We start from the raw sequence: 16,472 nt of genomic DNA, 5'->3' as shown, positions 1-16,472 counted from the left end.
AGTATGAGCAGAGAAAAAATGTGAAGAGCCATTTAAAGTAGAGGAAGTTCTACATGTATTCCTTCTATACATATGCATTTATGATTCATTTCCAGTTACATAAAGAGTAATGTGTGTAAAATTAGTGTGCTGTCTCATGTTCTTCTTGTATGTAGATAAGTGATGACATTTAATTGGCATTATTTTTTTAAACCAAACAAACTACTATTTGCAATGTGAGAATAGAGAGAACCTATTGTTTCTGGGCCATGATATCTTCAGTGGAGTTGAAGGGGAACTGGTAGATTACTGGAGTGAATGGAGTTTGCCTTGTTCATTTATTAAATCTTTTTCCCAATTTATTCACCCTCTTGCTTATGCATCTGTCTTTGTCGATAGCACTGTGCAGGAAGGGAAAGTAAACACAGAATTGGCTGAGGACCTGCAAGTTGCAGCAGTAGCTCTCAAGAACAAAGGTGCTTCAAGCATGTGGTTATCCAGTTCCTGAGGATAGAAGAGTGGACATGGTGCCATTCCATCATCCTCCAGCCAAACTTTCATAGTAGGGATAGAGGGAGCATGCAAGATGCTGCCTGTGATATGTCTTGTGATGAGGCTCCAGGAGAGGCTCCTTTGCTCCCTTCTCTGGCTGGAGAATGCTTGCTTCTTCCCAGCATTTCTTTCTGAGCAATTCTACCCCTTTGTGCAGGTCCATCTCCCACTGGGAGATGTTACCCAGTAACATCTGGGTACAACAACCAGTGTTACCCACTGGTATGGGTGCACAACTTGAGAAGAAGAAGAAGAAACTCCCTGCTCCCATCACTCAGATGGAGAGGTGACTTTGGACAATGCTTTGCAACTGTAGTTGAAGACAATGAGTGCACTAATGAGGTGAGTCAGAAAAATTATCACTGAATGGATGACTATTAAAATATTTCTCATAATTCCTTGTGTGTTATCATGAATATTGTTTTTTTCTTCATTGGCACATTTTATTACTTTTCTGTTTAGAGGTTACCTTATGGTGGACCTTTAGTATCCCTTAAGGCTTTACAAACAAGACTGTGTATCAACAGATTGTGTGATACAGTGACACACATCAGTAAGTATTCTCTGTTTTAAATTCATTGCAGTGAATCGATCTCATAGCATTAACAAATCTTTTTACATATCATCCTGAAATATCTATTCAACTTAAACAGCATGGTTTAGACATTGAGCAATGGGCAGTGAGATCACAGTCAGCATTGTAATCTGAAGAATTATAGAGTTTTAAGGAGGAATGTGTTTTCCTGCTGTCAATAAATGTTGTAAATCCTGAATCAGACAATGCTGCAGTGATATCAAGACAGAGCAATCTAAAAATGTGTAGCAGAACTGCTAAGTCACAGCCTGAACCAGAAATTGAGCACCTGGTGGGAAGGTAGGGGCAATCCAAGGCACCTCAGGTGCATGCAATGCCCCTGAGTGACTGGAAGGGGTGGAGTCAGAATCCCCCACATCCCAGACCTCATATAAGGGTTGGCAACAGAGGCAATAGTATGTTGCTGGAGCTCCCTGCGTACCTGAGACCTTTGAAAGGTAAGCAGCTCTTTTCCTTCATATCTGTGTCTATGGTTGCTGCATTTGGGTTTGTTTTCCTCAGTTGCTGCAGTCAAAAGCTTTGTCACCCTGCTGTTATTGCTGTACTTCTATCACATTACAGTGTTACACGATAGCATAAAATTATCAAGAGAAGGAAGGGAGTGGGCTACAGAGAACTTAGCACTTCACAGGGTTTGCACATGTGGTCAAGGCAAATTTCAAATACGTTGTATTGTCATTGTTCTATATTTAGTTGCACACCTGCTAGGAAATTCAGTCTTTGCTCTGTCATATAAACAGATAGGCTTTAGGAAACACTCATCATTTTAATCCCAGCATGCTAATGGCCCTAGTGTGAATACAGACTTCTCAATTAAATTAAAGTAATTTGAGGAAAGAACAAGTCTCACAGGCTCAAGTAAGGTTTCAATAACAGCAGTAAATTCAGCTGTCTATTCTTGAAGTCTTTTTCATTGGATGGTGTGTTGCTGGGATTTCTGGTTCTACATAGATTGTTTGCTTAGATGCAATCTGAAAAGCATGTGTTCCAGTAAGAAACTCTTGAAATAGTCTGCAATACAGCTATGTTGCTGAAAGTGCATTTGTACTTCCCCTAGAGTTAAATTTCTGAGATCCCTTGGAGTTAGCCTGGTGATATGGAGCCCTGATGCTTTTTCTGGGATCTTCTTTGATGTAGGTCTGTGCAGACTTCTTTCTAAGAGCGCTTCAGATCTGCAGGATATTTTAAGGGCTAGAACAAAATATGTGTCTCTAGCCAAAGAATAGGAATTGTAAATGGGTGAAATGACCCCACATTAATACAACCCATGTAGCCTTATCTATTTACAGTGTTTTATATTTCTAACTACCGGATATTTATAAAAAGTCACTATCTCTATTGGCATTTGACAAAGGACACAGTTAAATGGACCTGGCATTTTCTTATTCATGTTGTCGAGCTACTTGAATTAAGGTTCAGGCATCATATGATACTGTGTGTTTTATGGATAAAAACAATCTGACTCCTGCGTGGGCACCAAGATCTAGCTTTGCTTCGAGAGATATTTGCCTTCATTTTTTTTAATTTTTTTTTTTTAACTTTTATTTTTAACAAATACAAAAATACATTTTCTAACACACTCTTCAGTGATCACCTTAATTTTAGTGCTTAATTTTGCTTCACGTAGGATTGTATCTTATTTACAAGTCTTTACAGATGTGCTTTCCAGTATACGTGAGAATTTTGCATTATGTTTTTCTCTGAATTGCCCCTCTTTACTTTTCTCCCTTTCTTTGGTTTGTTCATTTTAGGCCATAAATATTAAACCACAGAGATTTGTTTCTACTTTCTTTAGTTAATTAAGGACACTGTTGGATTTATTTTGTGCTACCACCAGGAGGGCACAACAAGTGAAATATTGTCTTACTAGATGGCTCATTCATTAGCATAAAATAATCAGTGCTTTTGGATACCAGCACTTTGGCTTATGAGGTTGAGGTTTTTGTGATCTCATCTAGGACGTTGCAGCAGTGGTAGAAGGATAAAGGAGACAGACAGTGTGAATGGGGGGGAAAAGAAAGAAAGGGAGCATGCAACTTAGCTGTTGAAATTAGCAGGTTTCCTTAAGAAGCATCAGGCACTTAACAAAAAGGAGAGTGCACAAGTTAAACTTGCCTGGAGGCATATCTAACTGGCGCCTAGGACACAACACAGGAGTAAGCTAAAGTAATTCCCTACTCTGCTACTAACAGAGATTGAATAATTAAAAAAAACATTCGTTCTAGCATATGATTTCTCCTTTGGGTGGGGAAGAAACAAACAAACTACCATATGCTTCTACCAAACATTTCTACTGATTCCATCTGACTTACATTTGTCAATGTAAAGTGATGTGACCTTTTTATTTTTTTTTTTTCCCCAAGAGGGATGATGGTCCATGTTAACATTAAATTTACAGATACATGCAAATACTTAATGCATCTTGTATCTACTTTGGGATAATTTATCACTGAATATCAGAGAATGAGTATTTCTCCAGGAACTATTCTTTATCTTTCTCATTCCCCTGGGGCCCCAGTCTGATTTGCCTTCTGTTGGCCCAAACTTAGTGGAAGACTTGGGTTCACCTATAGAGAGAGACCACGTGCTTAGACACTACTGTGGACCTCCTTCAGACTCCTTTTCCCCAGGTATTTCTCCACCCTCTCTCTGAGCTTTTCATGATTATATGAAAAATTAATAGGATTCTGAGCCACGTTGCCTTTCCTTCCTAATTGCATCAGAGTGTAGGAAGGTGAAGCAATGATACAGTAGGGGAGGCTGAACCTCCATGCCCAAAACAAGGAAATCTACTTACATAGGGGGCCCCTCTGCGTACAGATGTGGGTGGTGTGACCTATTTCTTGGAGGTTTTATCATTTTTGGAAGAGACACCGGTAATTCATTCTTCCTTTCTGAGGAATAAAATAAGAACCCAGACACATTGATTATTAATCATTCATCTAGGGGCTCTCCTCCCTCTTGACCAATGACATAATCATCAGTGAACAATACGTATACTATAATTGACATTTGCACACACAAAAAAAAATCAGTTTATATTGTATGCATCTGCACTAATAAAAATAGTCATCTTTCAAATCCTCCTTTGCAAAGTCTCACTGAACAGACTTCAATATCTATATAGCATTTATTTTGACCTTCGCCTCTCTGATTTCTCTCCACTGGGGAACTGTATGCAATACAATATAACAGACGCATATTTTATTAAAATACATGTTTAGGCTACAGTCTTCAGAAAGTTCCAGTTAGGTGCACAGAAAAACACTGCATCCAGTTGGAGGTTCGACCTATTTAGGTTTCATGTAAAATTTCACCTATTTCTGTCACTCTGAGAATCAGTTGCGTAATTACCTTCTAAACAACTCTGTTGATGAGTTGTGTAATTACAGTAACTCAACAGGTCATCCTAAATTGAGTCTGTGCTTCTGCTTGTTTAAGATCTCTATTTTGATATCACAGATAATTTAATGTTATCTATCCACTGTGGTAACCAAAAGTTCTAGACAAAAATCAGTCATTCCTACTTATAGATGAGTCATTTTAGCATGTTCTACTTCCAGAAAGATTATACGTCTTGCTTTTCTTTGCTTTATTTTATTTTGAGAGAGAACAACGGAGCATACCAGTTGCTACTGCAATTGTATAAGTTCTTTCTTTCATAAAAGACACCCAGATGTATATGAGCACTTGGATAAGTAGAAGACAAATATGTTTGTTATTGATAGATTGTTTTATGTGGATATTCTGTTTTGTTCTTTAGCAATGCTAATTAATAACATCTAGGCTTACAGCAAGCAATTACACATAAGAATTCAGGCTTTTATAAAAAATACTATAAGGTGCTTGATACCATTCTTATTATGTATGTTAAAAGAATAACGTTTTACTTGTGTGTCCTAAAGAAAAAAGCTAACTTCAAAGCTGATGGGGTGGTCATGGATGAAGCAAACCAGTGAAATGGTGAGTACTAGGAAATCATACACCTTCAAGACCAGGGAGGGCTCTATGCCATTGGTGTGTACTTTGAGAAGTGTGATAAGTCACAATAGAAAGTGCTGTATTTTATTTGTAAGATAACATACTTACAATATTACAATATTGCACATGAAGAAATTAACTGTATTTTGAAAATATTCTCTTTGAGGCACCAAGATCTATTACTTTAAACAGCGATTCCATGCAGAAGCAAATACTGAAATGTATGAGAAAATAATCTTAAGAATTTTTCTTTGGAAATGTTACTACTGAAGTAATTTTAAATAAGGAAGAATTTAGCACGTTTGTATTTGTATTCCCAATGTCAAACTCTTTTGTTATCACACTTACACCTCTGTTATTAATGTTAGCCATGGTTTGCAAAAGAGGAAAAGCTAGTTATCAATGAATAATTCAGGCTCCATAACTGTCAGACCTCATTATTTTAAATAAGGCCTGGTAGTTCCAGTTGTAACTGGCTAATTGCATCATTTAAACTTAAACTGTTAGAATATTTCACATAATTCATGATTTTAAAAACTTTTAATACATTCAAAACTACTGTAGTACATAGGGCAATTTGCTTTAAATCAGACAGAGAGAACAAAGAGACATTCTCGTTGTGGTACAAGTCCTCAAGTGGTTAAAATAAAAAGAAGAAAAACTGTGGAGAAACCAATATATCCAGCAGTTAAAATGAAATTTTATCATTAGACTGAAATGGAATGAAATACTTGTAGAAGTGAAAGCTGAAAAAAAATTGAAACATCTGAAACTGATGAAATAAAATATATTCTAACACCCAATGAAATTATATTGCAAAATCATTCACAAGCTATTAGTGAAAATAGCTCTTTTCTTTTTTTGTGGCCATACACTGTGCTTTGGTTTAATTTTTGGCCATAAAAACAATTCCCAGAGCAGCTAAAAATATATGGCATAATGATTTTTAACAAAAATGCATCCAGTGTTTACCAAATGGCTATAGGGAGTTATTATTTGTTAATAATTTGTCCAGTAATATTAGTTTATAGTAATACAATCAACAATATTTGTGTTTGGTTTATTTGTTATTGGTTTGCCCTTAATAACATAGACCTGATAAAGTGAGAAGGAAACATATTTTACATATATTTTCCTTCCAAGAATACACAAAGCAGGAAGAGTCAAGGGTCATTTGCAAACTAGACTAAATTTAAAATACTGTTTTAATCTTTCTCTTCAGCTTCCTGCTCAGATTACATTCAGCAGTTTGATTTGTATCGTGTATCTGTAAATGTGAGAAATTAATATATACTTCTAAATGCGACTTCAAAAAGAAAAAAAAAAGACAATAAATCTCAGTTGTGTACTGAAAGCTATTGCTATGTAGTACATAAAGGTATGTACAGTAAAAGAAGTTTATCCTCATTTCCCAGTTGAGATATTGAAGTTCAAGATAATCTATATACTAATTTTGTAGTCTCACAAACGTGCATACAGATGCACTCATCATGCTTCTGAAACAAAATCTGGGACTTGGAGCCTCCCTTACAACTTTAACAGAATGCTGTATGAGAAATCATGGTAGACTGCCTGAGCATTATAAAAAATGAGAAAAACTTGCATTTGCTGTCTCTAGAATCACTTTGATGTCTTATTTATTTAATTAAAATAACAATATAAAACACCCACAACTCTCAGCTCTCATGTTGAAACTATAAATTTCAGCCCACGTATCCATTAAGAACATCATTAAGGCTGTGGAGGTTACACAGCAAGGGCTTGGATCTTATCCGATATGTAGCAGCCTTGCATTGCTGGATATCTTGTAAAAGCCATCCCTACATTTCTGCATCATACTGGAGGTCATTACCACATACATTCAGAAACTGTGTGTTCTTGTGTTTGAGAGCAGAATTAGTGCACTGCATGGATTAGCTTCCTGGATTTTCCACGTGCTGAAATCGAGCTATTTCTACTTGTGGGGAAAAAAAGAGAAGAAAAAAAAACCAAAAACAAACACACAAAAAAAAACAAAAAAAAAACAACCCACAATATCATCCAGCAATAATTGTTCCCCACAGAGATGCAGACTATCATATTCTCACATTCTTCTGAGCTCTGTAAATTAAAAGCCCAGGTTTCTTGGAAGATGTATCTCTTAAAAAGACAGACAACATCAGATTGAGTCTTGCAGATCTTCGCTTAATGAACAGTAAAAGACTGTAAAAATTCTCTCCTGGCTCCTCAATTCTGGTCTTGCTCTTCCAAGGAGATTTGCACCCCTGGGCAGGAGACAGCATGAATTTTCTGTAGGTAAGTCAATTAGATATAAAATTTTCTATGTTACCTGCATGTGGTCTAATAATGTTACATGCAAGCTCTGATAATTATGAACTTGGAACACCTTATTTTCCCAGTTGCTATGTGTTCTGTTGGTAATCACAATGACAGTGGTTTTCATATTATAATAAGCTGGTATGCCATAAAATGAGTAATTATTGCAGTTAATACTTTGAGTATCATACAGTCCTAAGCTTCAACTTATTGGAGATGTCCATGCAGTATGTCTCAGCGAGTTCAACCTGAAAGTTATGCTGGGAGGTCTAATTTCAAAGAAGCAAATGCAAAGCTATGTAAAAAAAAACAAATAGATAAAAACAGGTCCTGCATGATTATGGTCAGGTAGATGTAGGGAAGAGAAAGGCAGAAGAGTCTGAAGGTGATCCATCACAAGTGTTCTAGATTCTTACAGTTGGCTGTAAACTTATCCTTATAGATGATTTTAAACTCATCAGCTTCAAAACCCAAAATTGTGTATGGTGACACAGCACCTCTCTAAACACATCCCATTCTGGTGGTTGAGACTAATGCTTTAATGGTCAGATTCGAGACTGGCATTCAGAGCTAGAGGTGCCCCAGTGAGGTCAAAGCTCATCTACTTAGTACCATGAAGCTACATTTGTTTATGGGATTATTGTTGTCTTATATGAGGTTTTGAGTTCCTCACATTTAACTCTTTAGAGATCTACGGAGTCAACATTTGGAAATAATGACTTTATAGCAAGGATAAACTAGGAAATAATGGTGCCTTGATATTATAGTTTGTATCATGGAATGTCCAATAACACAATAATATTCATAACTATATATAGGCAAGATAAAATAATGTAGCAATACTCGAAGAAATTGTGGATGTATAAGTCTCAGTTTTTTTAAAAAAAAAAACTCCTTAAAATATTATGATTTTAAAAATCTTAATGTTATAATGATAGTATTTCTCATTAAATCCATATTGACACCAATCCACATCCTTACTTGTTCTTTTCCCTGTTATCTGACACCAATGGGATATAGTCAAATAAAAAATTAGTAAAAACTAGTTGCCTTCCCAAGGAAGAAAATATTTGCTCTTCTTGTCTTGCAGTGTCTGGAGACTTGTTTACTGTGTTCACTTCCTGTAAGCTTTGTCAGCTCAGCTGTCTGATCTGCAGCTTCATTTTTAAATATTTTTCTCTGAAAAGACACCAAGTAAGTCTCCAAATGTTTTATGTCTATGGCCACATCAGATACTGCAACGAAAAGGTGACTTATTCCAGTCTGCCTTGAAGTTATCCAGAGTTGGCTTCACCCTTGTCAAGGGCTGACTCCCTGGAAGGAAACGTCAGGTTTAGGGTATGCTGGATATGTTCCATCAGTGAAAGGAATCAAGTTTTTTTTTGTGTGCAGAACATGGTCTTAAAGTCAGCCACTGACCAAAAAAAAAAAAAGCTTTTTTCCTCAGAGTTATATTCACATGGTTGAAAAATACATGGTAGCTGGAGACAGTACAGTAAGTGGTAGGTGTGATACAGAGTAGTGCTCCTACTGCGCATATTCACTCTGAAGGGTCATTCAAAATGTGTCTCTACATAAAAGCCCCAATGTAAATAATGTCAACTGTCTATGAAAGCAGGTGATTTAGGTCACCAAGCAGCATATGTTGGTTAAATTGTATTATTCTTTCAAATACTTAATGTACATCTAAGCTATTCACTTGTTAGAGTGAAAGGAGGCAAGGATAAAAGAGGCTTGTTTTTACTTTGCTTGTCTATAAAATCTTCACTATGGAGAACTATCCACTGTTTTTTAAAAGAAAGCAAACAAATGGAGGCATGCAGTGCCATTGAACATTATAAAAAAATGTTTGGGAAGACTGCGCATGAGCTGGGTGAAGAGGGAGATCTGAAACTAGCTGCAAATGATAAGAAGATACTGAAATACATGCGAGCATCACTTGAGAACTGTGAAAGAATAAGGCAAGGGTTTTTTTATTGGGATGAAAATGTCACCGAGTGTCTCATTATTCTTAGATCCATTCTTATTGCAAGAAAGCAACAGACCTTAGTGAAAAACAGCAAGAAAACTCATTATTTAAAGTGTGTATAAAAGCAGAAAATGGAGTTAAATTTCAGGCTTTAAAAGCTCTCATTTCTCAGCTTTGATTGAAATCAGGCCAAGTCTTGCTTGAGTATCTTGAAAATCCCTCGTATCTTTTCTCCACAGTGACCAGCAATTCTACCTGTGTAACTGGGCAGAGGAGGCTTTTGAAATTCAGACTATTACCAGCCTTTGCAGGAGAGGCTAATGGAGTCCAAGAAACCTCTTCCTGTGTTTTGCATTCGAAAATCTTGCAGTTGGTCTTAGGGGAGCCCAGGGACTGTGGTGTTATCTCTTGCACAGGGGAGCAGGTCCCCAGGGTGAGGCTGAGCTACCAATCAACTGAATTTGCAGAGTGGGCCAGGTTTGCAGTAGACAAAGGCTTCCTTCATTACCTACTGCTGCTTGGGATGTCAAAGTAGGGCAGCAGCTAGGAATCCATGTGGTACCTGTTGCACAACATGGTTGCTTAACAGATTAGAAATCTTATAATCAGATATATCTCACCATGAGAAGATGTTATTACTATTCTTTGTTTCAGAGAAAATTGGCAAGAACTTCTCAGCTGTGGATAAATATTTCTACAGTGTTTTCAACACTATCCTTTTATATGTAAGTGCATCGTGAATTTTCCTAAGCACATATTTTTAAGGAAGGAAACACGCTACAACAGATGCATTGAGCATAATTCTGCCAAGTACAAACATAAGAGTGCTGCTGTTGACTGTGAGCATAGAGCGGTGAGCTAAGGTAGAGAACAACAGTATTTGACAGAGCTGGTCACAGCTGACATTTCTGTTCTTGATCCAGTGAATCATCTGAATCCTGTAAGAACATTCATCATGGAAACAGTCTGAGACGGAGAAATAAACTGAGCTCTCTTACAGAATCTATTCTTGACCCAAACTGGTGATGTTAAGAAAGGGCTCTGATAGCTACATATATTCTGTTCACTCATAAATAATAGGGGGGCACTGTTTACTGTTTGTAGTCCTTGTGGTTACAGTGGGACTGTCACTGTTTTATTAGTTACTTTTGCACTTTCTGATGTTCCTGTAAAACAACATTCTGTTTCAGGAGATGTGCCTGTCAAGGAAGCAGGAGAGGGTGGATAGCATGATGAGTGCCTTCCAACACTTTGTTTATGTCTCTGTGGGGTGGAAGTATTTTGTTAACTCTGTGCTCACAATGTGGATCAGTTGCTGCTGCCAACATAAATATTTTCAAATATTTCACCAAGAATTGCTGCGAAGCTACAGGAGATTTTCTGCCTATATGACTGAGATTGTGTCTCCTTTGATTTCAACTTCATTTAATTTTGCAGAAGAGGCAAACACAAGATGAGTAATAGTGCAGCCCTCCAACTTGCATTATTGATACTTCCAAAGTGTCCAGTTCAAACAGGGGCAGAATGTTAACAGAACTGAGAGTATCAGTCTAGTGGCTGAAGGACAAAAATAATCTGCCTTTTTGATCTTTGCTGGTCAACAAAAGCATGCTTTGCTTGCTCCGTAAGTCTTTCATGTGAGAGAAAATGGACAGAGATGAAAACCCACGTCTGATCTAACGCTTTTGCAAGCTGTGTTTTCGTACACCCACAGGAGATGAAGAGTTCTGGCCTTTGAGAATAATGGACAAAGGTAAAAGAGAATTCCCTTCTGTCATGTAGAAAGTCACTGATAAACTTTATTCTGTGTATAAAACGTGCTATGGATGCAGGGTTATCATCCTTAAGTACCTACTTTCTACTGAAATGAACTGGTCAGAAAATTGGAGGCTCCAGGAATAAGCCAGACCCTCAGTTCTCTATGTGGATCACAGTGTGAGCTTTAGAAAAAATATTTATAACACACGTCATCACTTTTCTAACAGATTTTGTTTGGAGAAGCTGGATCAGACAGAGCTGGAAGACTGATAGATTGCTCTGACCACTGACTTGGAGTATATACAGCTAACTGAACCAGTAATTCAAAATGTTTTTTAAATAAATTTAGTGTTCTATTTCCTGCCTATAAAATACCTGCAAAAAATAATAATAAAAAAAACATTAAATGTATTAATTCACTAATTGGTCTAGCTCACCTTTTTTTTTTTTTATTACCTCAGGATAGAAAAACTGGAAATATGGAAATCTGCTGATCTTTATTCCTGATTGCATGAGTAGTGCTTTCATAGTGAAAGCAAGAAGACAGGGGAATCTATGGGTTTTTGATGCTCTCAGGCGTTGGGAAGTTTAAGAACAAGGAACAGTGAATGAGGATTAGTGGATTTTAGAAGAATAATCCTATGAACTGCTTTTTTTTTTTTTTTTTAATGGCTGAGAAAGAGGAATATTTTTTGATTGCCGTACATTTATTTCTCTCATTTTTAGAACCTGCATTAACAGTCCCTCATTGTCCATGCGTCGCTCAGATGACCAAGGCCAAACCCTACTAACCCTGGGCAGGACAGGAGCATGGTGTGAAGTGAAGAGCAAGAGAAAGTTTCACAGGATAAGTGATGGCCAACTGAAGTTTCTCTTTTGTGAGTTTTACCTTTTTCATCCTATTTGACATTTCTGAAACGGAGCTGTATTACAGATTAGTAGCCCATGGCAGTAGGCTGGAGAGATGAGATTTTAGTGTGATATGGTACACAGGCAGTGGAGGAGGGGAGTGAGGGTAGGGGAGCAAAGAATGTGTGAAAAATTGAAATGACAAGGTCGTGTTGATAGCTTGGTTGTGGGAGCTGTTGAGGTAGTTTGTTGCATTATGATTAGAGATGGGCTTATTCTCATGAATAAGATCAGCTGATCTAAACCTTCATTCAGTTCTCTGAGCAAACTCAAGCTGAGCCTAAGGTAAGGTTAAGACAAATCTAGCACTACTGGTTTTGGTTTCCTAGCTCTAATGTGCTAAGACTCAGCTCACAATGGAAAGCTAGAATCTAGAAAAATGTTAAAGACACACATCCAATTTAAAATCACTCAGTCTGGAAAACCTTTGACAATAACAGTTTTACACCATTTCTAGCCTTCCATCCATAATGAAGAGCTTCATATCCCCTCTGATAACCATCCTAGTAGCAAAATGAAGCCAAGTCTGCAAAACTCACAAATTTCAGCCCAGTTTGTTTGTTTGTTTGTTTGTTTATTATTTTTTTTAATTACTTTCTTCTTCAGGTGAGATGCCAAGCTTTGGTCAAAGGCAACCCATGAGAGCAGAGTCTGCATATGACGACTTGCATTGGGATCTGCACTGAATATAGCACACAATCCATCTGCAAGTCGTTTCTCTTCACCTTTATCCTGTGGGAAGTAGGTTTGTATTCAGATTTAGTCTACAAACAATTCTACGAAAGCTGAATTTCTGCTGTTCTGTGGTGTGCCATATTCCCTGCAGTGAGGGCTAAGTTCTTCCTGTTTTGTGCAGCGTTTGCCTAATGCAGACAAAATTCCTCCTCCTCACAAGGATTCTTGCAGAAAGCAAAGCCAGAGAGCAAGGGCAAATGGAGACAAGATGTAGATTACCTTGGACTCCCTGTTTTGAAACACTTGCCAAGCTCATTGAGGTAATAGTTTTGATTTGGTAGCATAACAGAATCCATATACAGCCTGTTTCTTAAAAGTGCAATCAGCATTGTAGGCTTTCTATCCTTTTTTTGAGTTAATAATGTCAGTGCTTAGCTGTTAGGTATTACAGGTATTGGTGATGATACAGTGGGGCAGAAATATACGGGATACCAGCATGTTTTGAAGTGGTAGTTCTTGAGTCAATAAAATAATGACCTGTATCTGTATAAGAAACATTTTTCGTGACCATTTCTATTCTCAGTGTGCTTTACAGACCTGACAGCTGCATCTCTTTCAACTGTGGCAATGCAGAGCAGCTCCTCCAGCTGAGGCTACAGGGACTCTGCTATGCAGGACTTGAAGAGCGAGGGTGAGAAGCTCTACTTGTTCTCTGCATCAAGGTAAATAGTTGCCTGAAAATTTATTCTCATAGGCAATTTATTTTTTCATCATCTCTTTTTTTCCTTCAGGAATATGTAGCAGTGGAATTAGGTAAAATTCTATCGAAGAATCCTTTATTCCTGTGTACAAAACCTGAATTTAACCTTGCCAGTGATTTAAAAAGATTTAGTTTATTATTTATTTTCTTGGACTTCCACAGTCTAGACAAGTCTCCACAATTAAAAATTCATAATAGTTTTCTTCACTGATTCTCAGACATCTCTGCAGAGCATGTGATGTCTCAAAGCTTCAGAGCTCTGTGCATGCATCAATACTTACAAACTGAGTTCAATGAACTTGATGCTTTTTTTAAAATTTGTAGTTATCATAATTAGTTATTAAAATAGACATACTTTGCATGGAAAAATAACAGCCATTTTATGGCCGCACATTTAGTACATGGCTACTGCTTTCTTCTTTCTAAAATCTACAGAAGACACATGACTTTGATGTCAGTAAAGCTTGTGTCATAATCATCAAATGGAGCTGGTGCCAGATAAGCCAGATGGATCTTTAAACCAACAATTTGTATTTGTTTTTTATGTCAATGACTTATTTGTCATCCATGAAACTTGCAATAGGACAAAGTAAGAAGAAAGATTTATTCTGAGAGAATAAAAAAAAGAGACCTATTAGGAGCTTGTGTGTTATTATTTGATCAAACAGCACAAATAGATGACTTGCAAAGATCAAGTACAAGACTTGTCTCCAGCTGAGCGCTGCTTCATGCTTTGTACCAGAGCTCAAGAGGGACAGGGACTGAATGGTTAGTTTATTCCTGTGTACTGTGAAAAATTTCAGAGCATTCTATTCATATTGCCCATATTGTTTATTTAATCACGCTTTATTACATTACTGACATACTAGCATCTTTCTCTTCTCTCTTACTTTGTAAGAATATGTAGAGAAGCTTTGTCTCTCTTAGACAAACTGTTTTACATACATGTTTGTATACACTGTATAATATCCTTCCTCTGGTGAGAAGAAAAAAAAATTAAAAAGCAATGTGCTATGACTTGCTTTGGCATTTGAGAGAGGTGAGGAAATAAAATAAATATAAAGGAAATATAAACTATTATTTAAACTCTTATCTGGTTTTTGTTCTGTTTTCCCTAAATATCTGTTTCTCTCCCATCTTCCTCCCTTCCTCTCTCTCTCTTTTTGTAGTGGTAGATGCTGGAGACCTTCCGAAGGATGTGCATGAGACTGCAGATGTAGGCTGGGGCCAGTTTCCTTTGCCCTTCAGAACATGAGGAAGTTAAGACAAAGAAAGTATGCCTTTTCCATTTGATCTTTGTTTATATATTTTGATTTAATAATGGTAACTTTTCAACAAGCTCTGACTTTTGTCTTATGATATAGACTGTTCCTAGAATTGCATGGCAACAAGCAGAATCCATTTTAAGGGTAGATTTTCATACTTAATTTTATTTATGACATGAACGTAATACTGTGGTTTTATAATGAATCTCACTAACACATGAAAGACTGTTTAAGACAATAATATGAGAAGTCCTCCTTTCAGTTCAGATTCTGTGTGAGAGGGTTAATGTCTGAGCACACTGGAGTCACCCCTGTGGATTAATCCAGTGGGCTCAGACCAGTCCTACTCAACTCTCCAAAACCAGCGTGATAATCAGCAAGTCTCTACACGGAGTTGACGAGTTAAGCAATCACAATGACTTGACCATCAACTTGACCTTTAAGATCCCTTCAGAAGAGATTTGATCCACACTGATTTACTTTATCTCTCAGACTGTAAGATCTGTACTAAAACCCTGATTGACCAGAAGTCTTTTTTTTTTTTTTTTTTTTTTTTTATGCCTTACGTTAGCCAATGGCCCAGTGTGAAAACAGTAAGTGAAAGTCACACCTTACTGAATTCGAAGGGAGGACTGCTTTCAATGGAGCTAGAATTTCACCAAGCAAACCCCATTGACAGTATTTGGGTCTCACCTGTGTCTGAAGAGATGTGAAAGCTTTTGTGGACCCCACAGTATCACTATGTAAAATGTATCTTGCAAGCTACTCTGATGTCTTCATGACACTAATGTGCATTTAAAAATAGTAGTTTTTATTAAAAAATGTACAATGATGACATAAATTATTTACTGAGTTACTGCAAAATGCTGTGTCGCCTGACATGATAATTATATTGTTCTGCCATTCCACTAGTAATGAAAGCCTTTACTTACTTGTAAGTTATTTTTTTACTGAACATTAGCAAAGCAACATATTGGAAAAATAAAACATAAAAACAACATTAGGCATTTATGTTACTGTCACAGATGCAAATAATATAGGCATTGATGTTATCCACTGAAGCTTATCCTCAGCTTTCCATAACCACTACTGAGTATCTTTTATTATTTAGGTTCATCCCTCACAGTTCTTTCAGATGGCATTTCCATAACAAAAACGGATATTTTATGGGGGAGATAAATCATCTGCTTTTGTATCTGCTCCCTTTTTTGGCTTTAAGGATGGCTTTCTACCTATCTATTCCCTCATCTATTTCTACCTATCTATTTCCTCATCTCTTTCTATGACTGGGTGACCAGTCTGGTAGATGAGGGAAGGGCTGTTGATGTAGTCTACCTAGACTTCAGCAAAGCCTTTGACACAGTCTCTCACAGGCTTCTGGGGAAACTGGCTGCCTGTGGTCTGAACAGGTATACACTTCTTTGGGTAAGGAACTGGCTAGAGGGCCGTGCCCAATGGGTAGTGGTGAATGGAGTGAAGTCCAGCTTGCGACCCATTTCAAGTGGTGTCCCCCAGGGGTCGATACTGGGGCCCATTGCTGGGCTGAGGTGAATGGGATGAAGTTCAACAAGGCCAAGTGTTGGGTCCTGCACTTTAGGCACAACAACCCTATACAGCGTTACAGGCTTGGGGACAAGAGGCTGGATGATTGTGAAGAACAGAGGGATCTGGAGGTGTTGGTTGATGCTCGGCTGAACATGAGCTGACAGCATG

The 16,472-nt window shown here is 37.4% G+C and overlaps 1 long non-coding RNA gene across 6 annotated transcripts; it reads left to right on the top strand.

Annotated features, from left to right (window-relative positions):
* The first annotated feature begins 1,534 nt into the window (after window positions 1-1,534).
* Window positions 1,535-15,558, top strand: LOC122181956. 6 transcript variants are annotated; one of them, XR_006179637.1, is made up of 12 exons: window positions 3,699-3,756; window positions 5,032-5,089; window positions 7,359-7,402; window positions 10,047-10,117; window positions 10,583-11,145; window positions 11,378-11,468; window positions 11,877-12,028; window positions 12,666-12,804; window positions 12,916-13,054; window positions 13,318-13,456; window positions 14,664-14,768; window positions 15,331-15,558. It is a non-coding gene; the product is annotated as an uncharacterized LOC122181956 (long non-coding RNA). The 6 variants fall into 6 exon arrangements; XR_006179636.1 differs by lacking the exon at window positions 3,699-3,756 and adding an exon at window positions 1,538-1,563 and having other exon boundaries at window positions 14,664-15,558; XR_006179634.1 differs by having other exon boundaries at window positions 14,664-15,558.
* The last annotated feature ends 914 nt before the right edge of the window (window positions 15,559-16,472 follow it).

The sequence above is a fragment of the Lagopus leucura genome, unplaced genomic scaffold, assembly GCF_019238085.1.
Source record: "Lagopus leucura isolate 7727_CA_CO unplaced genomic scaffold, USGS_WTPT01 Super-Scaffold_100012, whole genome shotgun sequence".
Lineage (NCBI taxonomy): Eukaryota > Metazoa > Chordata > Aves > Galliformes > Phasianidae > Lagopus > Lagopus leucura.
The sequence above is the reverse complement of the archived record's forward strand: the minus strand, read 5'-3'. Positions and strand labels throughout refer to the sequence as shown.